Source organism: Pinus tabuliformis, chromosome Q (genome assembly GCF_031772625.1).
Source record: "Pinus tabuliformis cultivar Carrire ecotype Pingquan chromosome Q, CPIR1, whole genome shotgun sequence".
Taxonomy (NCBI): domain Eukaryota; kingdom Viridiplantae; phylum Streptophyta; class Pinopsida; order Pinales; family Pinaceae; genus Pinus; species Pinus tabuliformis.
Window position 1 is genome coordinate 1,056,929,495 of NC_142296.1, and position 13,822 is coordinate 1,056,943,316.

The 13,822-nt window shown below is 36.3% G+C and overlaps 1 pseudogene; it reads right to left on the reverse strand.

Annotated features, from left to right (window-relative positions):
* Positions 1-2,151: 2,151 nt before the first annotated feature.
* LOC149223152 (putative leucine-rich repeat receptor-like serine/threonine-protein kinase At2g24130 pseudogene) lies at positions 2,152-2,715 on the reverse strand (annotated as a pseudogene).
* Between the last annotated feature and the right edge of the window lie 11,107 nt (positions 2,716-13,822).

Below are 13,822 nucleotides of genomic sequence, written 5' to 3' on the forward strand. Positions count from 1 at the left end.
AAGAAATATATACTTGTCATATCATTAAATTAAATAATTCTACAAATATGAATGGTGGAAATTTAAAAAAAAATTACAATTTATAAATAAACTCAAATCTTAAAACATTATGAAGTATCACTCATTTTTTATTAGTACGAAGAACCCATTATATTAAATAATTATAGAAATATAAAATATTTACAATTTTTATATATTCTTTAATGAATACTCGAGATTACTTTCAAGTCTTTTTTCCCAATCTCAATAATAAAAACAACAAATTTTAAATAAATTTAAATATAATTAAAATTCTTAAAGTTTATGATTAGTACAATATTTAATAAATAATAAATTTAAGTGACCATACCATATAAGAACCATTACAATGGGAAGCCAATTATCGATGAGAATCCTTTACTATGAGAAGTTGAATATCTACATGGAAGACAAGAAGCCTTGAAAGGGCGTGACATTTCTTAAAAACTTGTGCAATACTTGTGTAATAATGTATAGGAATAAAAAAATTGCAAATAACTAATATAATTGAAAAGGGTGAAATATTCAAATATATAATAAATCATAGTTTTATAATATTATTTTGCACATTTTTCGCCATAATTTATAAATAAGAATTGTATAATAAAGTTTAACCTTAGTTTTAATGGTGATTAGTAATTTAATTAATTTAAAAACAAAAATATCATATTTAAAACGAGAATTCAATGCTTACATTTTTATTTATTATAGTTAAATATTTTAAATCGATTAAATTACATATTTAAAGAGTAATATTGTCATTTATCATTCATTACTTTCAATTATATATAGAATTAAAATAAAAATTACATTCCAATGGGATTTCAACATTTAAATTTTGATTAAAAATATAAATAAATTATTTATAATTGAATATTAAATAAAAAATCATTAGCTAATATTGTAAAGAGAGAATGTAATTTTTTTTTTTTTTGTGATCTATTTTATTTTATTGATATGAATATTGACATCATGGATGATGATGAGGATGAATTGCATCAATTTACAAATTTTCATAAAGGTAATTGAATATTTCTAGGACGTTTAAATTAGACACTAATATTAATTACAAATATATAATAAATACAAATAAAAATTTGTTGGAACAATTAAAAGTAATATAAAAAAATTAATCAAACTTCAACATAGTTCACAAAATCAATTCATTAAGCTAAAATAAATGTTTATAAGCAATAGGTAAATTTTTGTAGAATCATGTCTTTTCTTTTTGTATAAAAACTTAAAAAAGCATGAATATGATTTTTAGACAATTAAAAATATTGACATTATGAACGGATAATAAAATATACATAACTTACATTTGTCATTCACATAATATGGTGTTACAAAAAGTGTCTATTTTTAAATTTGACACTAATTAAAAATAGATATAAATGCTAATAGAAGCTTATCTCAACTGCTAGAAGTTCAAAAGAAGTTGTAATTATACAAACAATGGAAGGTCTACTGAAATCTTCTAGTATTGCAATTTTCACAAACTAAAATGTAGAAGAACCATGGGCATTTGGTGCAAGAATATCATTCCATGTGTCATTTGCATTGCTAAGCAAGTTGACCATGCTTTGTCTCATCCTACTAGAAGTGAATGCATTTCCCTCCAAATCATTTTTCAGGCTTTCCAATACCATTACCACATCTCTCATAGTTGGTGGTTCATTAGGTGAATCTTTTGAGCAAATCAAACCAACATGTAGCAAAAAAAGTAGGCATTTGTATGCGCTATTTTTCTCAAATTCATTTCCATCCACCTTGTTTAAAAGTTGGTGGTCAATTACCTCCTTCACTCTATTTTGAAAGGCTAGGTTCACCCACTTGTGAATGTTAAGGTCTCCAGAAAACATGTCACTGGTTGGTCGTTTCCTTGTAAGTATTTCCAATAACAAAATTCCATAGCTGTAAATATCTCCTTTGGTAGACATTGACTCACCTAATCCAGACTCTGCATTAAAGATAACCTTCATCAAATTTTACTCAACCAATCCACACAAAATTGTTGATGAGAAAAGACAAGCACAAATCTAGCATTCTAAAATGACATACCTGGTGCAACATACCCCACGGTGCCTTTCAGAGCAAGTGTTGAAGTAAGTGGCTCGGTAGCAGCTTCATCGATCATCTTACAATACCAAAATCGGCTACATGCCCTGACATGTTTTGATCTAGAAGCACATTGTTGGGGTTTAAATCACAATGCACTACTTGCACAATAGAATCATGATGAAGATATTCGAATGCATGGGCCACATCTATTGCAATGTTCAATCGTGTTGTTAGTCCCATCTGACACTCATAATCACCATTTTTATCATCTTTATTAAGATACAAATGCTCCTCCAAGCTTCCATTAGGCATAAATTCGAACACCAAAGCTTTGAAATCAGGGTTGGAACACGAGGTTATGATCCTCACCAGATTTCGATGTCGAACCTTTTGCAAGACACTGCATTCTACTATAAAACCATTTTCAACCATGTCATTTTTCAAATAGAACGCTTTCACAGCAACAACGATGCCATGTCTCAGAGTCCCTTTATAGATTGAACTAGAATTCCCTACTCCCAACAAGTTTGCCTCGGCAAATCCATTAGTTGCTATTTGAAGCTCTTGATACGAGATCCTTTTGTGCTCTAGCTTTTGCAAAATGGAATTTGAGGAATCAAAGTTTTGCATAGACATATTCCCTTTCCGAAGGAATCTCAGAAGTAGACAACATAGCATAAAAGCAATTGCTCCACTCACTGGCAATAATATTTTTTTGACAAGTGCAACATGACCTCTTGGAGTTTTACATGCAAGTAAGTGGAATTCTTTTGGTCTGCAAAGGCTAGGATTTCCGATTAAAGACACAACAATCTTTCTGTTTGCAAAAATCCCTCCTTCTGGAACTTCCCCTGTGAGATAGTTGAAAGACAAATTCAACCTTTGAAGCATTTTTAAGTTTTGGAGAGGAACAACTGGTATTGGACCTGATAAGGAGTTGGAAGAGAGATCTAGGTTTGCAAGACTCTGTAAATTTCCGAGTGAGTCTGGAATAGGCCCTTGGATGGCATTTTGAGATAAGTTCAATAATTGTAGTTCACTACAACCTCCAATTGCAAGGGGAATTGTCCCGGTTAGTTGATTGACAGAAATGTCTATAGCTTGAGCCATTGTAATTTTACCAATCTCCATGGGTAAGGAACCTTCTAATAAATTCCATGACAAATTCAAATAGAATTGGAGATGAGAAAGTTTTGCAATTTCATGTGGTATACTTCCTCTGAGCCTATTGTGAGACAAATCGAGCAATTCCAAATTTGTACAATCTAGTAAGTTGGAAGGTATGGTTCCCGATAAATTGTTATGATGAAGATGTAGTCTTCTTAGTTGTTTAAGGGATGCAAGGGAATTTGGAATATTTCGAGAGAGAATATTTCCACTAATGTCCAAGAGACCAAGGTTTTGTAAACTTTCAAAGTCATTAGGAATGTTTCCTTCTAATTTGTTGTTACTTAAAGACAATCTTTCTATTTTTTCAAGCTTTCCTATATGTGGAATGGTACCATTTAAAAGATTTTCACTTAAATTTAGAAAGGATAGGCTACTAAGATTGCCTATATGTGGAGGGATGTTTCCTTGTATGCCATTGTTTGATAATGACAAGTGAGACAAATTGGTAGAAAGTCTTCCTATGTGAGGGGGCAAAACACCACCTAGTTTATTGTTATGGAATTTTAGTGAGTGTAGGTGAGAACAATTGGTAAAATATACAAAAAAGCGCATGTTTGTAGTGTTTCCACTATCAAATTGATTAAAATGCAACTATAATTTTTCCAAGAAAGATAACTTACCAAACTCTATAGGGACACTCCCACTCAAATTGTTATAACTTAAATCTAGTAAAGTTGTTGCACATGTGAGAGCGAACCCAACTCCTCGGGGATACTTCCAGTCAGAGCATTGTAAGATAGCGCCAAGTGAACCAAATTTCTGCAGCCGCTGAGTTGACTTGGAATGGCACCGGTGAAACTATTCTGATCAAAACGCAAAAGAATCAAGGAGGAAAGGTTTCCCAAGAAAGAGGGAATGGTACCTGTGAACCAAATTTCTGCAGCCGCTGAGTTGACTTGGAATGGCACCAGTGAAACTATTCTGATCAAAACGCAAAAGAATCAAGGAGGAAAGGTTTCCCAAGAAAGAGGGAATGGTACCTGTGAGCTCGTTGTCTTCCACGTCGAGTTGTTGCAGATTTGTGAGGGAACGCAACTCTTGGGGGATACTGCCCGCGAGATTGTTGTTGGAGAGCATCAGGATACTCAAATTTCTGCAACTGCCAAGTTGACTTGGGATATTTCCTTCCAAGTCATTATCTGCCAACTGGAGCTCCGTCAAACGAATGAGCCGTCCCAATTGAGGCGGTATATGACCGTGGAACGCATTGTGTGGCAGGAGGAGTGAGCGGAGAAAGGAGAGATTGCCGATCGAAGGAGAAATCGAACCGCGCAGATCCTTGTCAGCGAGGTCGAGGGACGCCACTCTGTTTGGATGATGGCGGCTGCATGTAACACCAGTCCAGTTGCACAAGGGGTTGGCGGGACTCCAATCTGCCATGGAATGATGTGGATCGCTGGTAATCAGATTCTTGAATGCTACCAGGGATTGGGGGTGAAGCAAAAAATGAGGAGCAGCATCTCAGAAGTTCTTTTTACTACTGAATCCGTTATCAACCATTCCTTATTTGAAATTAGTTTAAGTATTCTATGATTTTCAATAATTTAATCATTGCCGATCATTTCAATTGTTTGTCTTTTTTCACAAGTGAAATTGTTCAGCAATTTCAAAACCTCAATATTTCTTATACAAAATATCAATATCCCACCTAAAGGTTTCTTACAAGAATCCTCATAATCTGAGGAAAAAAATATCAACATCCCACCTAAATATTTCTTACAAAAATCTTCATAAACTAAGAAAAAAATTATCAACATCATCGAGAAGAAAAAATTATATATATTTTAGTTAATAATAAATGTTAAGTTATTCCATCTAACTACTCAAAAATCTGGGCAAATTCAAAAAGAAAAAATTACATAAATTTTATTATTTAATTAATTATTTACCCTATTATTTAATTAATTATCTACCCTTAACGATTAAAGTATTCACACAAAAACTACTTATCCAATTATTATTATTTTATTTGATGGGATGAATCCAACGAGTTTCCGAGAAGTGTTTTTTTTTCTAAATGATAAAAGTTAAGCCACCATCTCATAAGTTATTTTTCTGAATCAGTTATGAACCATGAACCATTACTTAGTGGAAATTTACGTATTCGATAATTTCGATAATTTAATTATTTCCGATCATTTCGATCATTCCATCAATGGTCTGTCCTTTCTCATAAGTGAAAATGTTCAGCAAATTCTCAATATTTTTAATAAAAATATCCTAAATATTTCTTATAAAATTCTTCATAAGTTAGGAAAAGAAAATCAACATGGCTCAATTTTATATATCTATGCTAGATCATTCAAAGTTACTACTCAAAAGTCCAGTCATGTTTAAGCAGAAAAAATTATATAAATTTTACAATTTAATCAATTATTTGTCCTTAATAAGTGATGAAGCTGCTACACAAAAACCACCCACCTAACATATTTCTAGAGGATTTTTTAACAATACACTTTTCAATTCAATAATAATAAATTTTCACTTCAAAAGTAAATTAAAAGGAAAAACTAAAAATGAACTATTTTATTTTATTTTATTTTACAAAATAAGTTATATTTAATTTGCTTATTCGTTTTAAAATTTTGAATATTGATTATTTTTTTCAAACTAACCAAAAATTAAAATTTAAAAATTAACCATTTTCTTGGAATAATCAAATCTTCATAAAACAATAATTAAAATGGATAACCTAATTTTTAGGTGAAGGTACATCTAATTTATTTGACCTTTTTAAAATGTAGATAACTTGTATTTTAGGTGAAGATATATGTAATTTATTTAACCTTTTTTAAATTCTAATGATTTGATTTTTTTCAAATGAGTCAAAAATTTTTAAAGCAATGTTTCCATCAATTGTCAACTACATTGTAAAATAATTATTTACAAATCTCCTCTTAAAGTTGAGAAGAAAATTATCAACATTTCTATCAAAGCTAAATTATATGAATTTTATATTTTAATTAATTATTTTTTCTTTGTGGTAAAAGGAATGCCAACCAAAAATGTTAGACTTTTCAAAACCATTTGCCCAAAATTTATATGAATTCTATTTTTTACTTAATTATTTGTCCATATATTTCTAAATATTTATTTAATAATATTAGTCTTTTATTTGAAAAGTGAATTAAAAGTGGAAGCTCTTAATATATAAGAAGCTCTTAATATATAAGAAGCTCTTAGTTAAAAATCACAAAACCTCAATATTTCTTACAAAATTCCTCATAAGTTGAGGAAAAAAATATCAACATCCCAAGAAGAAAGAATTATATATATTTTAATTACTTATAAATGTTACACTATTCAAAACCAACTACTCAAAAGTAAAAATTATATCTATTTTAATTAGTTATAAATGTTAGACTATTCAAAACCAATTAGTCAAAAGTCCTCAAATTGGAGAAGACCAAATTACATAAATTTTACAATTTAATCAATTATTTACCCTTAATAATCTCGGATTATACATATGGAATTAGGAGGAATTACTTAACCCATACAAAGAGGAGTTTATTGTGGGTCTAGTCTTGGTGAGGCTTTACTCTCTGTTAAAAATGCAACAAGATGATGGAGCTTAGTGGAAAGGAGTCGCCTTCACTAAGTGGGCCCGCGGGCTATTTTTGGCGCAAAGTCTATTTTTAGACATATATATCATGGTCTATGAGTTGCAGGATGCTATTTGTGGATGATTGGTTATGCTGGTAAAACTAGATGGACTTCTATTTTTAGACATATGGGCGGAGTCTATTTTTAGACTGCTAGTCTAAAAATAGAACAGTCGAATATTATTAGCTCTTAATAATATTTGGACTATAAACATTATCTTATCCTCTTGGAGCACTTCAGTTCGAGCTATGGATGTGGCACATGCAACTGCCAGAAGGAAATACGCTTTTCTTATGGATCAGTTGAGCTATTGCATGATGGACTTCAGTTGGAACTCAAGTGATTGAGTTTGGTGGAGTTGATTGAGGAGTTTATAGAGTTGTGTTCAGTTTGACTTAGTTGAACTAGTTGTATTTAGTCTAATTGCCAAATACACTAGTGATGGGTGATGTGAATTAATTATTAATTAATTCACTAATTATTAACTCATAAAGCAACTAAAGAATACATCAGTTAACTCAGTGCATGGACAGTTCAGTGGAGATAGGTGTTAGAGGTGGAGACTACTATCAGTTGTGACTATAGTTGTGCATGAGATTTGCACAATCAAAGATTGAGATTGCCAATGAGGATTGTGCAGTACAAACCAAGGGAATTCGAACTTGGATCAGATCCATCCTCACTTTGGATTGCACAGTAGAGACAGGCAAACAATGGAGGAGATTTGAACCTGTGACTTGATTCAGATCCGAGCTAGTTTGTCTGTAGCAGGTGGAGATAGTACTGAGTACTTGTGAGGAGTATTGTACTGTGTATTGTTACATGTTCTCTATCATTATAATATACAGATATTGGGGGTTTTCAGCTGTATGCTTTTCCCAGTACATACTGTGTTGATATGTGTGATTAATGTTTTAATGTGCGCATGTGATTGTTTTTGATTCCGCAAATTGATGATCAACATAGAGGAGGTTATGTATTATGCATGCATTCCGCAAATAGTGTATAATCAGGTTAATCTCTATGAATAAGTGTTATATTATTCAAAATTTCTACATGGTATCAGAGCTAAGTTGATCATCAGATCTATTATTCAGAAAGTGATTACATTTTATTTCTTCAGGCAGGGTCTGTAATTGGGCCAGGTAGCCTCTGGATTCATCATTCTTTTGGAAGGTGAGATATCTAGTGAATGCCCATACAGTCAATCTCTGTACGAGAAATACTTTGTTTTCACGAATTTTAGATGAGAAGCGGTTGAGTTTTGAGCTGGTGGAATTCGAATTTGCAGCAGTGTTTTCTTGGTGTCTAAGTTGAAATGTCTTTTAACGGATTGCGATTGGAGTATGCCCTTGAAGGCAGCTCGAATTATATTGCATGGAAAGACAGGATGGAGGCGGTGTTAGATGACAATGGGTTGAAGGAGTTCATAGATGCTGAGGTCCCATAGCCTATTGATGTTGCTCACGTTGAGGCTTGGCAAAAGAAGACGACAAAGTGTCGAAGGATTCTGTTGGAGGGCGTGAAGGATCACATTGTATCTAGCCTGCATGGAAAGGCTTCTCCATACTTGACGTGGAAAGCGTTGACAGAATTATTCCAAAGCAAGAGCAACCAGACGAAGTTGGCGCTCGAGGATAAACTCAGAAACATTAAGTGTGAGAAAGGAGACAGTATGCCCAAGTATCTCACGAAGTTCACTCAATGCAGGGATGAGCTGGGAAGTGTGGGGGTGACTGTCAATGATGAGGACGTGGTGAGCTTGGCTCTCCTTGGTCTTCTGAAGAGTTGGCATTCCCATCAGGACTCTATCAATGGTCGGGATAAACTGCCAGGATGGGAGAGACTTTGGTCTGATCTTGTGCAAGAGGAGATCAGGTGGAATACCAGGAATGGATCTTCATCAAAGGCATCTGATGAAGAAAATTGCGCTTTGGCTGCCAAAGCAAAGAAGGGGAAGAACAAGAAAGCTTCTCATTCCGGTGCGAAAGGCAAGAAGCAGGACATGTCCAAGGTGAAGTGATTTCACTGTCACTAGCACGGACATTATGTCACAAATTATCCGCAGAAGAAGAAAAATAAGCAAGATGCTGGATCTGCAGTGGGAGAGGCCTTAGCCACACAGTTTGAGCTGCATTTTTCGCTGATTGCATGCTTGGTATCAAGTGTGATGGGATCGGTATGGTTCTTGGATAGTGGTGCGCCTTTTCACATGACAGAAGATCGAGATTTGTTTTCTGATCTGGATGAGAAAGATCTTGGAGTGCACATCGAGATGGGTAATGATGGTAGATACAGTGTGACCGGTATCGGTACCATTTCCTTTGAGAGGGATTCTGGTAAACCCTTCGTATTGAAGGAAGTGATGCATTTTCCAGGATTGAAGAAGAATCTTATCTCTCTGGCGATGTTAGAAGACAAAGGATATGATGTTGTCTTTAGCAAGGGAAAGGCTTTCCTGCACAGTAAGACAACTGGAGAAGCCTGGAAGATAGGGGTTCGAGTCAGGAACCTTTATCAATTGCATGTAGATGGTTGTGCAGAAATGGCATGCAAGGCAGAAGGATTGGTGAGCCGGGATGATGGCGAGCTGTGGCACAGGAGATTGGGCCACCTTCACCATGGAGCCTTGAAGATACTGCAATAGATTTCTACTGGACTTCCTAAAGGCACTCTTGCGCAGTTAGATCAGTGCAAGGGGTGTACTTTGGGAAAATTTGTGAAATCTACCTTTCACGAGAAAGATAGTCGCACCACGATAATCCTTGAGAGAATTCACACAGACTTGTGTGGACCTTTCTCAGTAGCTTCAACAGCAAAGCACAAGTACTATGTCATCTTTGTTGATGATTTCTCTCGAAAGCGCTGGATCTTCTTCATGCAGAATAAGAGCGAGACATACTCAAAGTTCTGTGAGTTCAAAGCACTGGTCGAGAAGGAATCAGGGATGAAGGTGAAGGCTCTTAGGAGCAACAATGGTGGTGAATTCATCTCTGGTGAGTTCAAGGACTTTTGTAGTGTAGAAGGGATTCGAAGAGAGCTCATAGCTCCCCATAACCCACAGCAGAATGGGTTGCTGAGCGGAATAACAGAGTGATCGTGGGTGTTGCACGGGCGATGTTGCATGATCAGGGCCTACCCCTTCACTTATGGGTGGAGGCATGCAATACTACAATATATGTGTAGAACCATTGTCCTCACAAGATACTTGGCATGAGTACACCCGAGGAGGCTTATTCTGGTAAGAGGCCTGATATTTCCCATTTGAGGATTTTTGGTTCTCCTGTTTACAAGCATGTGATGAAGGATGCCAGGAAGAAGCTAGAGCCGACCGTAGAGGTTGGGATATTTGTGGGGTACACTGATACGCCGCACAACTATCGTGTGTATTTTCCAGGCAGTCGCAAGACTATTGTGTGACGGGATATCAAATTTCAGGAGGAGAAAGCCATGAAGTGTTCGCTTGAGAGGGAGCCACACTTGCATGCAGATGAAGAGCTATTAGTTCCTAAGGATGAGCTTCAGGATGTGGATCAGCCATAAGATGAAGTTCACGGAGTGGAAGAGACCACTCATGCAACGCCAACCATCAGAGGGCGAAAGCGCACTACAGAAGCTGAGCGACTGGCTCAAGATGCAGAGAAGGTTGTAGGACCACCTACAGGACAGCGTAGACAGAGACAGTCACCTGATCGGTACACTGGATACATGGCTCTTGTGAGTAAATGTGTCGTAACTGAGCCATCCTCTTTTGAGGAAGCTGTGGAGGATCCCGCATTGGTAGATGCCATGGTGGAAGAGTATGATTCGATTATCAGAAACAGTGCATGGGAGGTTGTCCCAAGACCGAAGGGGAAATCAGTGGTGGGTTCTAGATGGATCTATAAAGTGAAGCAGGCAGCTGACGGGAGTGTGGAGAAGTACAAGGCAAGATTTGTTGCCTGAGGCTTCTCACAGATAGAGGGGATCGATTATGAGGAGACCTTTGCACCTGTCGCAAGGTATTCTTCCATACGGACGATTCTTGCTCTCTCAGCGCAGATGGGGTGGCACATTCATCAGATGGATGTGAAGACTGCGTTCCTCAATGGAGTCATTGAGGAGGAGGTGTACATAGAGCAGACCAAAGGTTTCGAGATCTCCAGCAGTGAGTCGCATGTGTGCAGGCTCAAGAGCACTGTATGGGTTGAAACAAGCACCTCGTGCTTGGTACACACGGATAGACAGTTATTTCGCTGGACTTGGATTCTCCAAGAGTCAGGCAGATCCTAACCTATACCAGATTGTGGTGGAGGGTAAGTTGCTTATCATTGTACTTTATGTAGATGATTTGATTTTGACAGGAGATGAGCTGTTGATACTTTCATGCAAAGAGGATCTTGCTAGAGAGTTTGAGATGAAGGACTTGGGCCTCCCTCATTATTTCCTGGGATTGGAAATTTGGAAGCGCAGTGATAGACTATTTGTTTCTCAGGGTAAGTATGCCCGGGAGATACTGGAGAAGTTCAACATGCATGGCTGCAACCCTGTTGATACTCCTCTTCCTGGAGGTTGGAGGAAGGAGGATACTACCTCAATGGAGGTAGTGGATGCCACTATTTATCGATAGTTGGTGGGGTCGCTTATGTATCTGGTCAATACACGACCCGATATATGCTATGATTTTAACCATCTTTCACAAGCTATGGTTAAGCCAACCAAGCTCTTTTGAAAGGCAGGCAAGCATGCATTGCGTTATCTCAGAGGCACATCGGGATATGGATTGTGGTACAGACAAGAGGATGACAGGTACCATCATATCAGAGATTGTGTGCAGTGGAGAATCATGTTACTTTCATACATTCCCACGGAGGATCAGGATGTTGATATCTTGACGAAGGCGCTCACCAGGAGCAAATTCAAATACCAGCGAGGTAGGATAGGGGTTGCAGATAATCCATATCTTGTTGAGAGGGAGTGTTGAAAATGTAACAAGATGATGGAGCTCAGTGGAAAGGAGTCGCCTTCACTAAGTGGGCCTGCAGGCTATTTTTGGCGCAAAGTCTATTTTTAGACATATGGATCATGGCCTACGAGTTGCAGGATGCTATTTGTGGATGACTGGTCATGTTGGTAAAAATAGATGGACTTCTATTTTTAGACATATAGGCAGAGTCTATTTTTAGACTGCCAGTCTAAAAATAGAACAGTCGAATATTATTAGCTCTTAATAATATTTGGACTATAAACATTATCTTATCCTCTTGGAGCACTTCAGTTCGAGCTATGGATGTGGCACATGCAACTGCCAGAAGGAAATACGCTTTTCTTATGGGTCAGTTGAGGTATTGATTGATGGACTTCAGTTAGAACTCAAGTGATTGAGTTTGGTGGAGTTGATTGAGGAGTTGATGGAGTTGTGTTCAGTTTGACTTAGTTGAACTAGTTGTATTTAGTCTAACTGCCAAATACACTAGTGATGAGTGATGTGAATTAATTATTAATTAATTCACTAATTATTAACTCATAAATAAACTAAAGAATACATCAGTTAACTCAGTGCATGGACAATTCAGTGGAGACAGGTGTTAGAGGTGGAGACTACTATCAGTTGTGACTATAGCTGTGCATGAGATTTGCACAATCAATGATTGAGATTGCCAATGAGGATTGCGCAGTACAAACCAAGGGAATCCAAACATGGATCAGATCCATTCTCACTTTGGATTGCGCAGTAGAGGTAGGCAAACAATGGAGGAGATTTGAACCTGTGACTTGATTCAGATCTGAGCTAGTTTGTGTGTAGCAGGTGGAGATAGTATTGAGTATTTGTGAGGAGTATTGTACTATGTATTGTTACATGTTCTTTATCATTATAATATACAGATAGTTGGGGGTTTTCAGCTATATGCTTTCCCAAGTACATACTGTGTTGATATGTGTGATTAATGTTTCAATGTGCGCATGCGATTGTTTTTTATTCCACAAATTGATGATCAACGTAGAGGAGGTTATGTATTATGCATGCATTCTCAAAATAGTGTATAATCAGGTTAATATCTATGAATAAGTATTATATTATTCAAAATTTCTACACTCTCTGCTAGTTGATTTATAGATTCCAAAAATCTTGGAAGAAATTGGTAACTCCTTGGGAAATTTCGTCAGAATTTATGAGGTCACTAGAATAGGAAAGAGCATGACTTATGCTAGAATTTATGTCTATATGAATATCTCTCATTTTCTACCAGAATTGATAGATCTGAAGTATAAGGTGGAAATTTGGTCTCAACCACTGGAACATGAACATGTTCTATTCAGATGTTTCTATTATCACAAGAATGGCCACCTATTCTTAGATTGTCTTATGAGAAAGGAGGAAATTCAAGAAGAAGACCAACAAAGGGTGGGTGATGGATTCATGAGCATCCCTTCCATCATAGAAATATAAAGGGTCAGAGATCAGAGGTGAAAGAGAACCCTTTAAACAATGAGAATGTGTTTTCTAGCCTAGAGAATATGGAGGAAGAATTTTTTCTATCGAAGGATATACCTATGGAGGAGTTGCCACTGGAAGCCACAAGTGACAAAAAAGTAGCAAAGTGGAAGTCCCCATAAGAAAAAGCCCCAGTAGAATGCATTGTCTCCTTACCTGGGACTGGTGAAGTCTTATCGATGCTTGAGGAAAGCCCATATTATTTTACAGAGGAAGGATTTCTAATGGGACTTATCAATTGTTGGGTGTAGAAAGAGCTCTCATATCTTCCCTAGGATAAAATATAAATTTATGTGTAGGGGTATTTGTGTTTAAAAAGCAAGGATTCTGTGAGAGAGATCAGAGAGAGGGCCAAGAGATATAAAGGGGGAGAAGGATAAAGGAAAACAATCAATGATCAAATAAGCAAAATGCAAAGGTAGAAAGACAATGAAGGATCCACTCTCTGTAACCTAGAATATATAAGAAAGCAAGAGGAGTTGTTGTGGAGAA